The sequence below is a fragment of the Tachyglossus aculeatus genome, chromosome 1 (assembly GCF_015852505.1).
Source record: "Tachyglossus aculeatus isolate mTacAcu1 chromosome 1, mTacAcu1.pri, whole genome shotgun sequence".
Lineage (NCBI taxonomy): Eukaryota > Metazoa > Chordata > Mammalia > Monotremata > Tachyglossidae > Tachyglossus > Tachyglossus aculeatus.
In genome coordinates, this window is record NC_052066.1 from 3,358,325 (window position 1) to 3,379,072 (window position 20,748).

The 20,748-nt window shown below is 44.1% G+C and overlaps 1 long non-coding RNA gene across 1 annotated transcript; it reads left to right on the plus strand.

Moving 5' to 3' along the window:
- The first annotated feature begins 714 nt into the window (after positions 1 to 714).
- On the plus strand, positions 715 to 20,544 carry LOC119924798. The gene is made up of 3 exons (XR_005449496.1): positions 715 to 753; positions 2,886 to 2,967; positions 20,216 to 20,544. It is a non-coding gene; the product is annotated as an uncharacterized LOC119924798 (long non-coding RNA).
- Positions 20,545 to 20,748: the final 204 nt, after the last annotated feature.

Below are 20,748 nucleotides of genomic sequence, written 5' to 3' on the forward strand. Positions count from 1 at the left end.
GAGGCCCAGAGAAGTGAAGTGACTTGCCCAAAGCCACCCAGCTGACAAGTGCGGGAGCGGGGATTTGAACCCATGACCTCTGACTCCAAATAATAATAATAATAATAATAATAATGTTGGCATTTGTTAAGCGCTTACTATGTGCAAAGCACTGTTCTAAGCGCTGGGGGGGATACAAAGTGATCAGGCTGTCCCACGTGGGGCTCACAGTCTTAATCCCCATTTTACAGATGAGGGAACCGAGGCTCAGAGAAGTTAAATGACTTGCCCAAGGTCACACACAGCAGACGTGGCGGAGCTGGGATTCGAACCCAGGACCTCTGACTCCAAAGCCTGGGCTCTTTTCCACTGAGCCACGCCGCTTCTCTAATTGTTGTTAAGTGCTTACCATGTGCCAGTAAGCGCTCAGTAAATACGATTGATTGAACGAATAATAATAATAATAATAATAATGGCGTTTGTTAAGCACTTACTATGTGCCAAGCACAGTTCTCAGTTTTGTCGTCCGTCTCCCCCTTCTAGACTGTGAGCCCGCTGTTGGGTAGGGACCGTCTCTCTATGTTGCCAATTTGTACTTCCCAAGCGCTTAGTACAGTGCTCTGCACACAGTAAGCGCTCAGTAAATACGATTGATTGATTGATTGAAACCCACCCTCCGACCCACCCGACAGAGCGGTTTGACCAAGTGTACTAAGACAGCTCCTTTCTCTTTCAGACACGATGAAGATTATTCATCAGGCCCATAAATCAAAGGTACGTCCGACACGGGCCTCCCCCCCGTCACCGCGGGCCAATCGATCCATGGTATTTATTGAGCGCTTACCCTGTGCGGAGCGCTGGGGCAAGCGCTTGGGAGGGGGCAGCGTGATGGACACCTTCCCAGACTGAGCCCCCTATTTCCTCTCCTCCTTCCCCTCCCTTACAGCGCCTGTATATATTGTTTGTACAGATTTATTACTCTTTTTATTTTACTTGTACATATTTACTATTCTATTCATTTTATTTTGTTAGTATGTTTGGTTTTGTTCTCTGTCTCCCCCTTCTAGACTGTGAGCCCGCTGTTGGGTAGGGACCATCTCTATAGGTTGCCAACTTGGACTTCCCAAGCGCTTAGTACAGTGCTCTGCACACAGTAAGCGCTCAATAAATACAATTGAATGAATGAATGACTGTAGGGCTCACCGTCTTCATCCCCATTTTCCAGATGTGGTCACTCTCCCTCCCCCTCTCCAGCCCCCCATCTTACCTCCTTCCCTTCCCCACAGCCCCTGTATATATGGATATATGTTTGTACATATTTATTGCTCTATTTATTTATTTATTTTACTTGTACATATCTATTCTATTTATTTGATTTTGTTAATATGTTTGGTTTTGTTCTCTGTCTCCCCCTTGTAGACTGTGAGCCCACTGTTGGGTAGGGACCGTCTCTAAGTTGCCAGCCTGTACTTCCCAAGCGCTTAGTCCAGTGCTCTGCACACAGTAAGCGCTCAATAAATACAATTGATTGATTGATTGAGGCCCAGAGAAGTGAAGTGACTTGCCCAAAGTCACACAGCCAACAAGCGGCAGAGCCGGGATTTGAACCCATGACCTCTGACCTCCCAAGCCCGGGCTCTTTCCACCGAGCCACGCCACTTCTCTAAAGCCATCATCATTATTATTAGTATTATTAGAACAGTGCTTTAGAGAAGCGGCGTGGCTCGGCGGAAAGAGCCCGGGCTTTGGAGTCAGAGGTCATGGGTTCAAATCCCGGCTCTGCCAATTGTCAGCTGTGTGACTTTGGGCAAGTCACTTCACTTCTCTGGGCCTCAATGACCTCATCTGGAAAATGGGGATGAAGACTGTGAGCCCCTCGTGGGACAACCTGATCATCATCATCATCATCATCAATCGTATTCATTGAGCGCTTACTGTGTGCAGAGCACTGTACTAAACGCTTGGGAAGTACAAATTGGCAACATATAGACAGTCCCTACCCAACAGTGGGCTCACAGTCTAAAAGGGGGAGACAGAGAACAAAACCAAACGTACTAACAAAATAAAATAAATAGAATAGATATCATCATCATCAATCGTATTTATTGAGCGCTTACTGTGTGCAGAGCACTGTACTAAGCGCTTGGGAAGTCCAAGTTGGCAACATCTAGAGACGGTCCCTACCCAACAACGGGCTCACAGTCTAGAAGGGGGAGACAGAGAACAAAACCAAACATACTAACAAAATAAAATAAATAGAATAGATATCATCATCATCATCATCAATCGTATTTATTGAGCACTTACTATGTGCAGAGCACTGTACTAAGCGCTTGGGAAGTACAAATTGGCAACATATAGAGACAGTCCCTACCCAACAGTGGGCTCACAGTCTAAAAGGGGGAGACAGAGAACAAAACCAAACATACTAACAAAATGAAATAAGTAGAATAGATATCATCAATCGTATTTATTGAGTGCTTACTATGTGCAGGGCACTGTACGAGATATGTACAAGTAGATATGTATGTATATGTAGATATGTACAAGTAAAATAAATAAATAAATAGAGTAATAAATATGTACAAGCATATATACATATATACAGGATCACCTTGTAACCTCCCCAGCGCTTAGAACAGTGCTTTGCACACAGTAAGCGCTTAACAAATGCCATCATCATCATCCGTGGGACAACCTGATCACCTTGTAACCTCCCCAGCACTTAGAACAGTGCTTTGCACATAGTAAGCGCTTAATAAATGCCATTATTATTATTATTATTATTATTATTATTACTATTATTATCATCATCATCATCATCATCATCATCCTCATCATTTGTACCTAGTAAGCGCTTAATAAATGCCATCATTATTCTTGTCCCCGCTCCTGTCCCCCCCCAGACCAACGAGCTGGTGCTGAGCCTGGACGACGATGACCGGCCGGTACTCAGGGAGGACAGCACGCTGGAGGCGGCCGGAGTGGGTGAGCGACAGGTTGGGGGGACTGGCCATTTGAAAGCATATTCCTTATTGAAAGCATATTCATTATTACTCTATTTATTTATTTATTTTGCTTGTACCTATCTATTCTATTTATTTTATTTTGTCAGTACGTTTGGTTTTGTTCTCTGTCTCCCCCTTCTAGACTGTGAGCCCACTGTTGGGGAGGGACCGGCTCTAGATGTTGCCAATTTGTACTTCCCAAGCGCTTAGTACAGTGCTCTGCACACAGTAAGCGCTTAACAAATGCCATCATTATTATTATTATTATTATTATTATTATTATTATTATTATTTATTTATTTTACTTGTACATATCTATTCTATTTATTTTATTTTGTCAGTACGTTTGGTTTTGTTCTCTGTCTCCCCCTTTTAGACTGTGAGCCCACTGTTGGGGAGGGACCGGCTCTAGATGTTGCCAATTTGTACTTCCCAAGCGCTTAGTACAGTGCTCTGCACATAGTAAGCGCTTAACAAATGCCATCATTATTATTATTATTATTATTACTATTATTTATTTATTTTACTTGTGCCTATCTATTCTATTTATTTTATTTTGTCAGTACGTTTGGTTTTGTTCTCTGTCTCCCCCTTTTAGACTGTGAGCCCACTGTTGGGGAGGGACCGTCTCTAGATGTTGCCAATTTGTACTTCCCAAGCGCTTAATACAGTGCTCTGCACCCAGTAAGCGCTTAACAAATGCCATCATTATTATTATTATTATTATTTATTTATTTATTTTACTTGTACATATCTATTCTGTTTATTTTATTTTGTTAGTACGTTTGGTTTTGTTCTCTGTCTCCCCCTTTTAGACTGTGAGCCCACCGTCGGGTCGGGACCGTCTCTAGATGTTCCCAATTTGTACTTCCCAAGCGCTTAGTACAGTGCTCTGCACATAGTAAGCGCTTAACAAATGCCATCATCATTATTATTATTATTATTATCATTATTATTATTATTATTTATTTTACTTGTACCTATCTATTCTATTTATTTTATTTTGTCAGTACATTTGGTTTTGTTCTCTGTCTCCCCCTTTTAGACTGTGAGCCCACTGTTGGGCAGGGACCGTCTCTAGATGTTGCCAAGTTGGACTTCCCAAGCGCTTACTACAGTGCTCTGCACATAGTAAGCGCTCAATAAATATGATTGATGATGATGATATTCAATAAATACGATTGATATTCATTCATTCGATCGTATTTATTAATAGTAATAATAATAATACTGTCATTTATTAAGAGCTTACTATGTGCAAAGCACTGGGAGCCCCCTGTTGGGTAGGGACCATCTCTATATGTTGCCAACTTGTACTTCCCAAGCGCTTAGTACAGTGCTCTGCACACAGTAAGCGCTCAATAAATACAATTCTACAATTCCTCTCCCCCTCTCCATCCCCCCATCTTACCTCCTTCCCTTCCCCACAGCACCTGTATATATGGATAGATGTTTGTACAGATTTATTACTCTATTTATTTTACTTGTACCTATCTATTCTATTTATTTTATTCTGTTAGTATGTTTGGTTTTGTTCTCTGTCTCCCCCTTTTAGACTGTGAGCCCACTGTTGGGTAGGGACCGTCTCTATGTGTTGCCAACTTGTACTTCCCAAGCGCTTAGTACAGTGCTCTGCACACAGTAAGCGCTCAGTAAATATGATTGTTGCTGATGATGATGATGATAATTTTAAGTGCCGAATTTATTGAGCGCTTACTGTGAACAGAGGACTTTTTTTTAATGGCATTTATTAAGCGCTTACTATGTGCAAAGCACTGGGAGCCCACTGTTGGGTAGGGACCGTCTCTATATGTTACCAACTTGTACTTCCCAAGAGCTTAGTACAGTGCTCTGCACACAGTAAGCTCTCACTAAATACAATTCTAAGGGCCAAATTTATTGAGCGCTTACTGTGTACAGAGGACTTTTTTTTTTAATGGCATTTATTAAGCGCTTACTATGTGCAAAGCACTGTTCTAAGCACTGGGGAGGTTACAAGGTGATCAGGTTGTCCCACAGGGGGCTCACAGTCTTAACCCCCATTTGACAGATGAGGGAACTGAGGCACAGAGAAGTGAAGTGACTTGCCCAAAGTCACACAGCTGACAATCGGGGGAGCCGGGATTTGAACCCATGAACTCTGACTCCAAAGCCCGGGCTCTTTTCACTGAGCCACGCTGCTTCTCCAGCTGTACTAAGCGCTTGGGAAGTCCAAGTTGGCAACATCTAGAGACGGTCCCTACCCGACAACGGGCTCGCGGTCTAGAAGTGGGAGAAAGACAACAAAACAAAACATGTGGATGGGTGTCAAGTCATCGTCATCATCATCATCATCAATCGTATTTATTGAGCGCTTACTGTGTGCAGAGCACTGTACTAAGCGCTTGGGAAGTCCAAGTTGGCAACGTATAGAGACGGTCCCTACCCAACGGTGGGCTCACAGTCTAAAAGGGGGAGACAGACAACAAAACCAAACATACTAATAAAATAAAATAAATAGAATAGATATGTACAAGTAAAATGAATAAATAAATAGAGTAATAAATATGTACAAACATATATACATATATACAGGTGCTGTGGGGAAGGGAATAAATAAATAGAATAAATAGAGATAGAGCTCAATGCACATCATTAACAACATAATTAGAATGGTAAATACAGACAAGTAAAATAAATAGAGTAATCAATCTGTGCAAATATATTTATTCATTCATTCATTCGATCGTATTTATTGAGCGCTTACTGTGTACAGAGCACTGGACTAAGCGCTTGGGAAGTACAAGTCGGCAACATATAGAGACGGTCCCTACCCGACAACGGGCTCCCAGTCTAGAAGGGGGAGACGGACAACAAAAGAAAACATGTGGACGGGTGTCACGTCATCAGAATAAATAGAGATAAAGCTGAATGCCCACCATTAACAACATAAATAGAATGATAAATACGGACAAGTAAAAAAATAGAGTAATCAATCTGTGCAAATATATTCATTCATTCAATCGTATTTATTGAGCGCTTACTGTGTGCAGAGCACTGTACTAAGCGCTTGGAAAGTACAAGTTGGCAACATATGGAGACGGTCCCTACCCAAAAGCGGGCTCACAGTCTAGAAGGGGGAGACAGACGACCAGACAAAACATATTAATAAAATAGATAGAATAAATATGTACAAATAAAATAAATAGAGTAATAAAATACGTACAAACATATATACATGTATACAGGTACTGTATAATAATAATAATTACTATTATTATTACGATGGCATCTGTTAAGCACTTACTATGTGCCAAGCGCTGTTCTAAATGCTGGGGTAGATACCAGGTGATCAGGTTGTCCCACGGGGGGCTCACAGTCTCCATCCCCATTTTCCAGATGAGGGAACTGAGGCCCAGAGAAGTGAAGTGACTTACCCACGGTCACACAGCAGACCAGTGACAGTGCCAGGATTAGAACCCAGGACCTTCTGGCTCCCAGGCCTGGGCTCTACCCACTAGGGCACGCTGCTTCTCATAAACCCATTGTTGGGTAGGGACCGTCACTGTATGTTGCCAACTTGTACTTCGCAAGCGCTTAGTCCAGTGCTCTGCACACAGTAAGCGCTCAGTAAATATGATTGAATGAATGAATATGTTGCCAACTTGAACTTCCCAAGCGCTTAGTACAGTGTTCTGCACACAGTAAGTGCTCAATAAATACGATTGAATGACTAATAATCTGCCCAGTGCCTGGATGCCCTCATGCTGGGTGAATTCAGTCATCAGTGGGAGGGAGGAGCCAGGGGTTCATTCATCATCATCATCATCATCATCATCATCATCATCATCATAATAATAATAACAACAATAATAATAATAACAATAATCATAATAATGGCATTTATTAAGCGCTTACTATGTGCAAAGCACTGTTCTAAGCGCTGAGGAGGTTACAAGGTGATCAGGTTGTCCCATGGGGGGCTCACAGTCTTCATCCCCATTTTCCGGATGAGGGAAATGAGGCCCAGAGAAGTGACTTGCCCAAAGTCACCCAGCTGACAAGTGGCGGAGCCGGGATTTGAACCCATGACCTCGGACTCCAAAGCCCGGGCTCCATCCACTGAGCCACGCTGCTTCTGAATACAATAATGTAACATATTATAATTATATTATATATATTATTTTATGTTATAATTATTATAATTATTAATATAATAATAATGATGGCATTTGTTAAGCGCTTACTACGTGCCAAGCACTGTCCTAAGCGCTGGGGAGGTTACAAGGTGATTAGGTTGTACCACGGGGGACTCACAGTCTTCATCCCCATTTTCCAGATGAGGGAACCGAGGCCCAGAGAAGTAAAGAGACTTGCCCAAAGTCACCCAGCTGACAAGTGGCGGAGCCGGGATTTGAACCCATGACCTCGGACTCCAAAGCCCGGGCTCTTTCCACTGAGCCACGCGGCTTCATCCTTTCTTCATTTAGTTGTACTTAGTGAGCGCTTACTGCGTGCAGAGCACTGTACTCCGCGCTTGGGAGAGGACTTGCTCTGCAATCAAGCAATCAATCAATCGTATTTATTGAGCGCTTACTATGTGCAGAGCACTGTACTAAGCGCTTGGGAAGTACAAATCGGCACACAGTAAGCGCTCAATAAATACGATTGAATGAGTGAATGACAACACAACAACAATGAGAAGCAGAGTGGCTCAGTGGGAAGAGCCCGGGCTTGGGAGTCAGAGGTCGTGGGTTCGAATTCCGGCTCTGCCGCTCGTCAGCCGTGTGACCTTGGGCAAGTCACTTCATCAGCAGCAGCATCATCAATCGTATTTATTGAGCGCTTACTGTGTGCAGAGCACTGTACTAAGCGCTTGGGAAGTCCAAATTGGCAACATAGAGAGACGGTCCCTACCCAACAGCGGGCTCACAGTCGAAAAGGGGGAGACAGAGAACAAAACCAAGCATACTAACAAAATAAAATAAATAGGATAGATATGGACAAGTAAAATCATCATCATCAATCGTATTTATTGAGTGCTTACTATGTGCAGAGCACTGTACTAAGCGCTTGGGAAGTACAAATTGGCAACACATAGAGACATAAAATAAATAGAGTAAAATAAATAAATAAATAAATAGAGTAATAAATACGTACAACCGGGCCTCAGTTCCCTCATCTGTGAAATGGGGATGAAGACCGTGAGCCCCACTTGGGGCAACCTGATGACCTTGTGTCAACCCCGGCGCTTAGAGCAGTGCTTGGCACATAGTAAGCGCTTAACAAATGCCAACATTATTAACAATAAACAGGCACATCCCCTGCCCACAACGAGCTGACAGTCCAGAGGGGTCACTGGCGTTTGAAACCGGACCGTGTGGCGATGAGTGGGTGGTTCATCATCATCATCATCATCATCAATCGTATTTATTGAGCGCTTATTGTGCGCAGAGCACTGTACTAAGCGCTTGGGAAGTGCAAGTTGGCAACATCTAGAGACGGTCCCTACCCAATAGTGGGCTCACAGTCTAAAAGGGGGAGACAGAGAACAAAACCAAAGATACTAACAAAATAAAATAAATAGGATAGATATGGACAAGTAAAATAAATAAATAAATAAATAAATAGAGTAATAAATACGTACAACCGCGCCTCAGTTCCCTCATCTGTGAAATGGGGATGAAGACCGTGAGCCCCACGTGGGTCAACCTGATGACCTTGTGTCAACCCCGGCGCTTAGAACAGTGCTTGGCACATAGTAAGCGCTTAACAAATGCCAACATTATTAACAATAAACAGGCACATCCCCTGCCCACAGCGAGCTGACAGTCCAGAGGGGTCCCTGGAGTTTGAAACCGGACCGTGTGGCGATGAGTGGGTGGGTCATCATCATCATCATCACCATCAATCGTATTTATTGAGCGCTTACTGTGTGCAGAGCACTGTACTAAGCGGTTGGGAAGTACAAATTGGCAACACATAGAGACGTAAAATAAATAAATAGAGTAAAATAAATAAATAAATAGAGTAATAAATACGTACAACCGGGCCTCAGTCCCCTCATCTGTGAAATGGGGATGAAGACCGTGAGCCCCACGTGGGGCAACCTGATGACCTTGTGTCAACCCCGGCGCTTAGAGCAGTGCTTGGCACATAGTAAGCGCTTAACAAATGCCAACATTATTAACAATAAACAGGCACATCCCCTGCCCACAACGAGCTGACAGTCCAGAGGGGTCCCTGGAGTTTGAAACCGGACCGTGTGGCGATGAGTGGGTGGGTCATCATCATCATCAATCGTATTTATTGAGCGCTTACTGTGCGCAGAGCACTGTACTAAGCGCTTGGGAAGTCCAAATTGGCAACATATAGAGATGGTCCCTACCCAACAGTGGGCTCACAGTCTAAAAGGGGGAGACAGAGAACAAAACCAAAGATACTAACAAAATAAAATAAATAGGATAGATATGGACAAGTAAAATAAATAAATAAATAAATAGAGTAATAAATATGTACAACCGGGCCTCAGTCCCCTCATCTGTGAAATGGGGATAAAGACCGTGAGCCCCACGTGGGGCAACCTGATGACCTTGTGTCAACCCCGGCGCTTAGAACAGTGCTTGGCACATAGTAAGCGCTTAACAAATGCCAACATTTATAACAATAAACAGGCACATCCCCTGCCCACAGCGATCTGACGGTCCAGAGGGGTCACTGGCGTTTGAAACCGGACCGTGTGGCGATGAGTGGGTGGGTCATCATCATCATCATCATCATCAATCGTATTTATTGAGCGCTTACTATGTGCAGAGCACTGTACTAAGCGGTTGGGAAGTACAAATTGGCAACACATAGAGACGTAAAATAAATAAATAGAGTAAAATAAATAAATAAATAGAGTAATAAATACGTACAACCGGGCCTCAGTCCCCTCATCTGTGAAATGGGGATGAAGACCGTGAGCCCCACGTGGGGCAACCTGATGACCTTGTGTCAACCCCGGCGCTTAGAGCAGTGCTTGGCACATAGTAAGCGCTTAACAAATGCCAACATTATTAACAATAAACAGGCACATCCCCTGCCCACAACGAGCTGACAGTCCAGAGGGGTCCCTGGAGTTTGAAACCGGACCGTGTGGCGATGAGTGGGTGGGTCATCATCATCATCAATCGTATTTATTGAGCGCTTACTGTGCGCAGAGCACTGTACTAAGCGCTTGGGAAGTACAAATTGGCAACATATAGAGATGGTCCCTACCCAACAGTGGGCTCACAGTCTAAAAGGGGGAGACAGAGAACAAAACCAAAGATACTAACAAAATAAAATAAATAGGATAGATATGGACAAGTAAAATAAATAAATAAATAAATAGAGTAATAAATATGTACAACCGGGCCTCAGTCCCCTCATCTGTGAAATGGGGATAAAGACCGTGAGCCCCACGTGGGGCAACCTGATGACCTTGTGTCAACCCCGGCGCTTAGAACAGTGCTTGGCACATAGTAAGCGCTTAACAAATGCCAACATTTATAACAATAAACAAGCACATCCCCTGCCCACAGCGATCTGACGGTCCAGAGGGGTCACTGGCGTTTGAAACCGGACCGTGTGGCGATGAGTGGGTGGGTCATCATCATCATCATCATCATCAATCGTATTTATTGAGCGCTTACTATGTGCAGAGCACTGTACTAAGCGGTTGGGAAGTACAAATTGGCAACACATAGAGACGTAAAATAAATAAATAGAGTAAAATAAATAAATAAATAGAGTAATAAATACGTACAACCGGGCCTCAGTCCCCTCATCTGTGAAATGGGGATGAAGACCGTGAGCCCCACGTGGGGCAACCTGATGACCTTGTGTCAACCCCGGCGCTTAGAACAGTGCTTGGCACATAGTAAGCGCTTAACAAATTCCAACATTATTAACAATAAACAGGCACATCCCCTGCCCACAGCGAGCTGACAGTCCAGAGGGGTCCCTGGAGTTTGAAACCGGACCGTGTGGCGATGAGTGGGTGGGTCATCATCATCATCATCATCATCAATCGTATTTATTGAGCACTTACTATGTGCAGAGCACTGTACTAAGCGCTTGGGAAGTACCAATTGGCAACACATAGAGACATAAAATAAATAGAGTAAAATAAATAAATAAATAGAGTAATAAATACGTACAACCGGGCCTCAGTCCCCTCATCTGTGAAATGGGGATAAAGACCGTGAGCCCCACGTGGGGCAACCTGATGACCTTGTGTCAACCCCGGCGCTTAGAGCAGTGCTTGGCACATAGTAAGCGCTTAACAAATGCCAACTTTATTAACAATAAACAGGCACATCCCCTGCCCACAGCGAGCTGACAGTCCAGAGGGGTCCCTGGCGTTTGAAACCGGACCGTGTGGCGATGAGTGGGTGGGTCATCATCATCATCATCAATCGTATTTATTGAGCGCTTACTGTGCGCAGAGCACTGTACTAAGCGCTTGGGAAGTCCAAATTGGCAACATATAGAGACGGTCCCTACCCAACAGCGGGCTCGCGGTCCAGAAGACTGTGTTGGCTTCAGGAAAACAACAGGACCGGCTGGGAAGATCCCAGCCCATCCGCCTTCTCCCCCAGATCTCTGCACACAGTAAGCGCTCAATAAATACGATTGAATGAATGAATGAATGAATCCCGGCTGGCCCACCTTTCCCCCAAGACCCAGCCCTCATTCATTCGTTCTATTTATTTTATTTTGTTAGTCTGTTTGGTTTTGTTCTCCGTCTCCCCCTTTTAGACTGTGAGCCCACTGTTGGGTCGGGACTGTCTCTATATTTTGCCAATTTGTACTTCCCAAGTGCTTAGTACAGTGCTCTGCACACAGTAAGCGCTCAATAAATATGATTGATTGATTGATAGACTGTGAACCCACTGTCGGGTAGGGACCGTCTATGTTGCCGACTTGGACTTCCCAAGCGCTTGGTACGGTGCTCTGCACACAGTAAGCGCTCAATAAAGACGATTCAATGCCTGAATGAATGAACCGTCTTCATTGAGCGCTTACTGTGTGCAAAGCACTGTACTAAGCACTCGGGAGAGGGTAATGCAATAATAATAATTTTTATTATTATGGTATTTGTTCATTCATTCAATCAGTCAATCAATCGTATTTATTGAGCGCTTCCTGTGTGCAGAGCACTGGACTAAGCGCTTGGGAAGTACAAGTCGGCAACATCTAGAGACGGTCCCTGCCCGACAGCGGGCTCACAGTCTAGAAGGGGGAGACAGAGAACAAAACGAAACATATTAACAAACTAAATAGAATAAATATGTACAGGTAAAATAAATAAACAAATAGAGTAATAAATACGTGCAAACATATATACAGGTTGTTAAGCGCTTACTATGTGCCAAGCACTGTTCTGAGCGCTGGGGGAGATCCAAGGTAATCAGGTTCATTCAGTCGTATTTATTGAGCGCTTACTGTGCAGAGCACTGTACTAAGCGCTTGGGAAGTACAAATTGGCAACATATAGAGACGGTCCTTAGCCACAGCGGGCTCACAGTCTAGAAGGGGGAGACAGACAACAAAACGAAACATATTAACAAAATAAATATGTACAAGTAAAATAAATAAATAAATAGAGTAATAAATACGTACAAACATATATACAGGTTGTTAAGCGCTTCCTATGTGCCAAGCACTGTTCTTAGCGCTGGGGGAGATCCAAGGTAATCAGGTTCATTCAGTCGTATTGATTGAGCGCTTACTGTGTGCAGAGCACTGTACTAAGCGCTCGGGAAGTCCAAGTTGGCAACATAGAGAGACGGTCCTTACCCACAGCGGGCTCGCAATCTAGAAGGGGGAGACGGACAACAAAACAAAACATACTAACAAAATAAAATAAATAGGATAAATATGTACAAGTGAAGTGACTTGCCCAAAGTCCCACAGCTGACAAGTGGCAGAGCCGGGATTCGAACCCACAACCTCTGACTCCCAAGGCCGGGCTCTTTCCACTGAGCCACGTTGCTTCTCTGAGCCCCCCATGGGACAGGAACTGTGTCCAACCCGATTTACTTGAATCCACCCCGGTGCTCAGTACAGTGCCTGGCACATAGTAAGCGCTTAACAATGAATACGATTGAATAAATAAATTAACAGATAAATAAATGACAGATCTATATAATAATAATAGTAATGGCTCAGTGCTCGGTACAGTGCCTGGCACATAGGAAGCGCTTAATAAATACGATTGAATAAATAATTTAACAGATAAATAAATGACAGATCAATATAATAATAATAGTAATGGCTCAGTGCTCGGTACAGTGCCTGGCACATAGGAAGCGCTTAACAATGAATACGATTGAATAAATAAATTAACAGATAAATAAATGACAGATCAATATAATAATAATAGTAATGGCTCAGTGCTCGGTACAGTGCCTGGCACATAGGACGTGCTTAACAATAAATACGATTGAATAAATAAATTAACAGATAAATAAATGACAGATCAATATAATAATAATAGTAATGGCTCAGTGCTCGGTACAGTGCCTGGCACATAGGAAGCGCTTAACAATAAATATGATTGAATAAATAAATTAACAGATAAATAAATGACAGATCTATATAATAATAATAGTAATGGCTCAGTGCTCGGTACAGTGCCTGGCACATAGGAAGCGCTTAACAATAAATATGATTGAATAAATAAACAGATAAATAAATGACAGATCTATATAATAATCATAATAATGGCATTTATTAAGCGCTTACTATGCGCAAAGCACTGTTCTGAGCGGCGCGGAAGGGAGTGGGAGAAGGGGAGAGGAGGGCGCAATCAGGGAGGGCTTAGAGCCCGGGCTTTGGAGTCAGAGGTCATGGGTTCAAATCCCGGCTCCGCCAACTGTCAGCTGTGTGACTTTGGGCAAGTCACTTAATTTCTCAGTGCCTCTGTGACCTCACCTGGAAAATGGGGCTGAAGACTGTGAGCCCCCTGTGGGACATTCATTCATTCATTCATTCATTCATTCATTCAATCGTATTTATTGAGCGCTTACCGTGTGCAGAGCACTGGACTAAGCGCTTGGGAAGTACAAGTTGGCAACATACAGAGACGGTCCCTACCCAACAGCGGGCTCACAGTCACCTTGTAACCTCCCCAGCGCTTAGAACAGTGGTTTGCACATAGTAAGCGCTTAACAAATACCGTCATTATTATTAACGGCTGAGGGAACCGAGGCCCAGGGAAGTGAAGTGACTTGCCCAAGGTCACACAGCAGGGAAGCGGAAGCAGGGAAGTGCTTAACAAATACCACCATTATTATTATTATTATTAGAGAAGCAGCGTGGCTCAGTGGAAAGAGCCCGGGCTTTGGAGTCAGAGGTCATGGGTTCAAATAGCGGCTCCGCCACTTGTCAGCTGGGTGACTTTGGGCAAGTCACTTCACTTCTCGGGGCCTCAGTTCCCTCATCTGTAAAATGGGGATTAAGACTGTGAAGCCCCCGTGGGACAACCCGATCACCTTGTAACCTCCCCAGCGCTTAGAACAGTGCTTGGCACATAGTAAGTGCTTAATAAATGCCATTATTATAATGATCATTATTATATCATAATTATATTAGTATAATTAATAATAATTAGAATAATATTATATTATAATCACTATAATATATTATATAATATATAATTGGAGTCAGAGGTCGTGGGTTCAAATCCCGGCTCCGCCAATTGCCAGCTGTGTGACTTTGGGCAAGTCACTTCACTTCTCTGGGCCTCAGTGACCTCACCTGTCAAATGGGGATGAAGACTGTGAGCCCCCCCGTGGGACAACCTGATCACCTTGTAACCTCCCCAGCGCTTATAATAATAATATTATATTATATAAATAATATAATATATTACATATCATCCCCCCATCTTACCTCCTTCCCTTCCCCACGCCACCTGTATATATGTCTATATGTTTGTACATATTTATTACTCTATTTATTTATTTTACTTGTACTTATCCATTCTACTTATTTTATTTTGTTAGTATGTTTGGTTTTGTTCTCTGTCTCCCCCTTTTAGACTGTGAGCCCACCATCAGGTAGGGACCGTCTCTCTGTGTTGCCAACTTGGACTTCCCAAGCGCTTAGTCCAGTGCTCTGCACACCGTAAGCGCTCAATAAATACGATTGATGATGATGATGATGATAATGATTATTATTATCATCACGCGGAATCGCCACGTCTCGCCAGTGACGTGACGACCCCTCTGCGACTCCCGGCGACCCTCCTTCGTGCCACGGCGGGCTTCCGAGGATGAATCCTTGACCCGGGAAGTTCGGGGGGCGGGCCCGCGCCCCCCACCCTTCCCCAAGCCGAACCCCCGGTGAATAATTAGGGGCCTTTGAATCCCATCTGCAGGGCCCTCACATCCCGGACTCATGAATTATCCATCGGCGCGGGCCCGAAATTAACTTCCCGAGACGCACGCTCCGATGGGTCATGAGGGAGAATGTAAAGAGATCGGGAAAATATTCCACTGATCCTCTAAGTGGGGAATAATCGTTCCTACAGGCTAATCCCGGGGGAGGAAGGGGGAAAAGAAAGGCTCCTCTTTTCCCTTTTTTCTCCTTTCCCACTCAGTACCCGGAAAGCCGACTCGAAAACCCTCGTGCGTTATTCTGGGGCCTCGGAAAAGAGAACACAGGAGGCAGAGAAGGGATTTGGGAATATCCTAAACACCCGTCTGTATTACCCGGTGGTGAACCGATCACCTTGGCAGTATTTATTATATTTATTAGGGAAGCAGCGTGGCTCAGTGGAAAGAGCCCGGACTTTGGAGCCCGAGGTCATGGGTTCGAATCCCATCTGCAGGGCCCTCACATCCCGGATTCATGAATTAACCATCGGCGCGGGCCCGAAATTAACTTCCCGAGACGCACGCTCCGATGGGTCATGAGGGAGAATGTAAAGAGATCGGGAAAATATTCCACTGATCCTTGAAGTGTGGAATGATCGTTCCTACAGGCTAATCCCGGGAGAGGAAGGGGAAAAAGAAAGGCTCCTCTTTTCCCTTTTTTCTCCTTTCCCTCTCAATACCCGGAGAGCCGACTCGAAAACCCTCGTGTGTTATTCCGGGGCCTCGGAAAAGAGAGCACAGAAGGCAGAGAAGGGATTTGGGAATATCCTAAACGCCCGTCTGTATTGCCGGGAGGTGAACCGATCACCTTGGCGGTATTTCTTATATTTATTAGAGAAGCAGCGTGGCTCAGTGGAAAGAGCCCGGACTTTGGAGCCAGAGGTCATGGGTTCGAATCCCATCTGCAGGGCCCTCACATCCCGGATTCATGAATTAACCATCGGCGCGGGCCCGAAATTAACTTCCCGAGACGCACGCTCCGATGGGTCATGAGGGAGAATGTAAAGAGATCGGGAAAATATTCCACTGATCCTCTAAGTGTGGAATGATCGTTCCTACCGGCTAATCCCGGGAGAGGGAGGGAGAAAAGAAAGGCTCCTCTTTTCCCTTTTTTCTCCTGTCCCGCTCAGTACCCGGACAGCCGACTCGAAAACCCTTGTGCGTTATTCCGGGGCCTCGGAAAAGAGAACACAGGAGGCAGAGAAGGGATTTGGGGATATCCTAAACGCCCGTCTGTATTGCCGGGAGGTGAACTGATCACCTTGGCGGTATTTCTTATATTTATTGGAGAAGCAGCGTGGCTCAATGGAAAGAGCCCGGACTTTGGAGTCAGAGGTCATGGGTTCGAATGCCGGTTCTGCCACATATCTGCTGTGTGACCTTGGGCAAATCACTTAACTTCTCTGAGCCTCAGTTACCTCATCTGTAAAATGGGTATTAAAACTGTGAGCCCCGTGTGGGACAACTTGATCTAATTGTATCCCCCCCAGCGCTTAGAACAGTGCTTTGCACGTAGTAAGCGCTTAACAAATGCCATTATTATTATTATTATTATTATTTATTAAGTGCTTGCTGTGTGCTGGCACTGTTCTAAGCGCTGGGGTAGATCAATCAATCAATCAATCAATTGTATTTATTGAGCGCTTACCTTGTTCAGAGCACTTTACTAAGCGCTTGGGAAGTCCAAGTTGGCAACCTATAGAGACGGTCCCTACCCAACAGTGGGCTCACAGTCTAAAAGGGGGAGACAGAGAACAAAACCAAACGTACTAACAAAATAAAATAAATAGAATAGATATGTACAAGTAAAATAAATAAATAAATAGAGTAATAAATATGTACAAACATATCCCCCCCAGGTGCTTAGAACAGTGCTTTGCACATAGTAAGCGCTTAACAAATGCCATTATTAAATGGGGTCGGACCCAGTCCCTGTCCCACGTGGGGCTCAGGGTCTCAATCCCCATTGTACAGATGAGGGAACTGAGGCCCAGAGAAGTGAAGTGACTTGCCCAAGGTCACCCAGCACCCAAATGGTGGAGCCGGGATTAGAACCCATGACCCCCAGGACCGTTCTCTATCCACTACGCCATGCTACTTCTCGCTTCACTTCGCTGGGCCTCAGTGACCCCATCTGCAAAATGGGGATTAAGTGGGACAACCTGATGACCTTGTATCTACCCCAGCGCTTAGAACAGTGCTTGGCACATAGTAACCGCTCAACAAATACCATTATTATTATTGATTATTAATATTGATTATTGATATTAATTATTATTATTGATTGATTGATTGATCGAAAGTGTGTTCCCCTTCTGGATTCCTCATAATTCAGAGTCCCAGAGGCGACAACCCGAGGGGCTTTTTTTCACCCCCACCCCACCCCCCGCTTCCGGGTGAAAATTTTCATTCATTCATTCATTCAATCGTATTTATTGAGCACTTCCTGTGTGCAGGGTACTGTACTAAGCGCTTGGGAAGTACAAGTCGGCAACATCTAGAGACGGTCCCTACCCAACAACCGGCTCCCAGTCTAGAAGGGGGAGACAGACAACCAAACAAAACATTCATTCATTCAATCGTATTTATTGAGCGCTTACTGTGTGCAGAGCACTGTACTAAGCGCTTGGGAAGTACAAGTTGGCAACGTATAGAAACGGTCCCTACCCAATAGCGGGCTCACAGTCTAGAAGGGGGAGACAGACAACAAAACAAAACATTCATTCATTCAGTCGTATTATTGAGCGCTTACTGTGTGCAGAGCACTGGACTAAGCGCTTGGGAAGTACAAGTTGGCAGCATATAGAGACGGTCCCTACACAATAGCGGGCTCACAGGCTAGAAGGGGGAGACAGACAACAAAACAAAATGTATTAACAAAATAAAATAAATAGAATAAATATGTACAAATAAAATAGAGTGATAAATATGTACAAACATACATTCATTCATTCAATCGTATTTATTGAGCACTTACTGTGTGCAGAGCACTGTTCTAAGCGCTTGGGAAGTCCAAGTGGACAACATCTACAGACGGTCCCTACCCAACAGCGGGCTCACAGGCTAGAAGGGGGAGACGGACAACAAAACAAAATGTATTAACAAAATAAAATAAATAGAGTAATAAATACAAACATATATTCATTCATTCAATCGTATTTATTGAGCTCTTACTGTGTGCAGAGCACTGTTCTAAGCGCTTGGGAAGTACAAGTGGGCAACATATGAAGACGGTCCCTACCCAACAACAGGCTCACCGTCTAGAAGGAGGAGACAGGCAACAAAACAAAATGTATTAACAAAATAGAATAAATATGTACAAATAAAATAAATAAATAAAGTAATAAATACGTACAAACATACATTCATTCACTCATTCAATAGTATTTATTGAGCACTTACTGTGTGCAGAGCACTGTACTAAGCGCTTGGGATAGTACAAGTCGGGAACATATAGAGAGGGTCCCTACCCAACAATGGGCTCACAGTCTTGAAGGGGGAGACAGACAACAAAACAAAATATATTAATAAAATAAATAGAATAAATATGTACAAATGAAATAAATAGAGTAATAAATACGTACAAACATACATTCATTCATTCATTCAATCGTATTTCTTGAGCGCTTACTGTGTGCAGAGCACTGGACTAAGCACTTGGGAAGTCCAAGTTGGCAACATCTAGAGACGGTCCCTACCCAACAGTGGGCTCACAGGCTAGAAGGGGGAGACGGACAACAAAACAAAATGTATTAACAAAATAAAATAAATAAATAGAGTAATAAATACAAACATACATTCATTCATTCAATCGTATTTATTGAGCTCTTACTGTGTGCAGAGCACTGTTCTAAGCGCTTGGGAAGTACAAGTGGGCAACATATAAAGACGGTCCCAACTCAACAACGGGCTCACAGTCTAGAAGGGGGAGACAGACAACAAAACAAAACGTATTAATAGAATAAATATGTACAAATAAAATAAACAGAGTAATAAATACATACAAACATACATTCATTCATTCATTCCTCATATTTATTGAGCGCTTACTGTGTGCAGAGCACTGTACTAAGCTCTTGGGAAGTCCAAGTCGGCAACATCTAGAGACGGTCCCTCCCCAACAACGGGCTCACAGTCTAGAAGGGGGAGACGGACGACAAAACAAAACGTGTGGACAGGTGTCAAGTTGTCAGAATAAATAGAATTAAAGCTAAATTCACTCATTCATTCAATCGTACTTATTGAGCGCTTACTGTGTGCAGAGCACTGTACTAAGCGCTTGGGAAGTACAAGTGGGCAACATATAGAGACTGTCCCTACCCAACAACGGGCTCATAGTCTAGAAGGGGGAGGCAGACAACTAAACAAAACATGTGGACAGGTGTCAAGTCGTCAGAATAAATAGAATTATTTAGATTAATTAATAAATAATTATTTATGAAGAGAAGCAGCGTGGCTCAGTGGAAAGAGCGCAGGCTTTGGAGTCAGAGGTCACCGGTTCGAACCTGGCTCCGCCACTTGCCAGCTGTGTGACTTTGGGCCAGTCACTTCACTTCTCTGGGCCTCAGTTCCCTCATCTGTCAAACGGGGATGAAGACTGTGAGCCCCCCGTGGGACAACCTGATCACCCTGTAACCTCCCCAGCGCTTAGAAAGGTGCTTTGCACATAGTAAGCGCTTAATAAATGCCATCATCATTATTATTATTGAAGCTAAATTCATTCATTCATTCAGTCGCACTTATTGAGCGCCTACTGTGTGCAGAGCACTGGACTAAGCGCTTGGGAAGTACAGGTTGGCGCACATCATTAACAAAATAAATAGACTATCTTTCCCTTTCCAGCCAACGAAACGGAAATAGCGTTCTTCTGTGGCGAAGATTACAAGAACTACAAAGCGAACCCCGTTTCGTCGTGGTGATGGAGATCCCCAAGCCGGCCCCGCTCCGAACCCCAAGTGAGCTCCTTTATTCTGCTCGATGAATTCATCCGTTCATCCATCCAATCGTATTTATTGAGCGCTTACTGTGTGCAGAGCACTGTACTAAGCGCTTGGGAAGTGCAGTCGAGAAAAATAAATCCACAGAGACGAGTCGGCGGAGCGAGGCCACTTCCTCTCCAGATCAGTGACGGTCGGGGAGCTTTGGAGGCGGTTCGTGGCTCAGTGGAAAGAGCCCGGGCTTTGGATTCAGAGGTCATGGGTTCGAATCCCGGCTCCGCCACTTGTCAGCTGGGTGACTTGGGGCAAGTCTCTGTGCCTCGGTTCCCTCATTTGGAAAAATAATAATGGCATTTGTTAAGCGCTTACTATGTGCAAAGCACTGTTCTAAGCGCTGGGGGGGATACAAGGTGATCAGTTCGTCCCACGGGGGGCTCA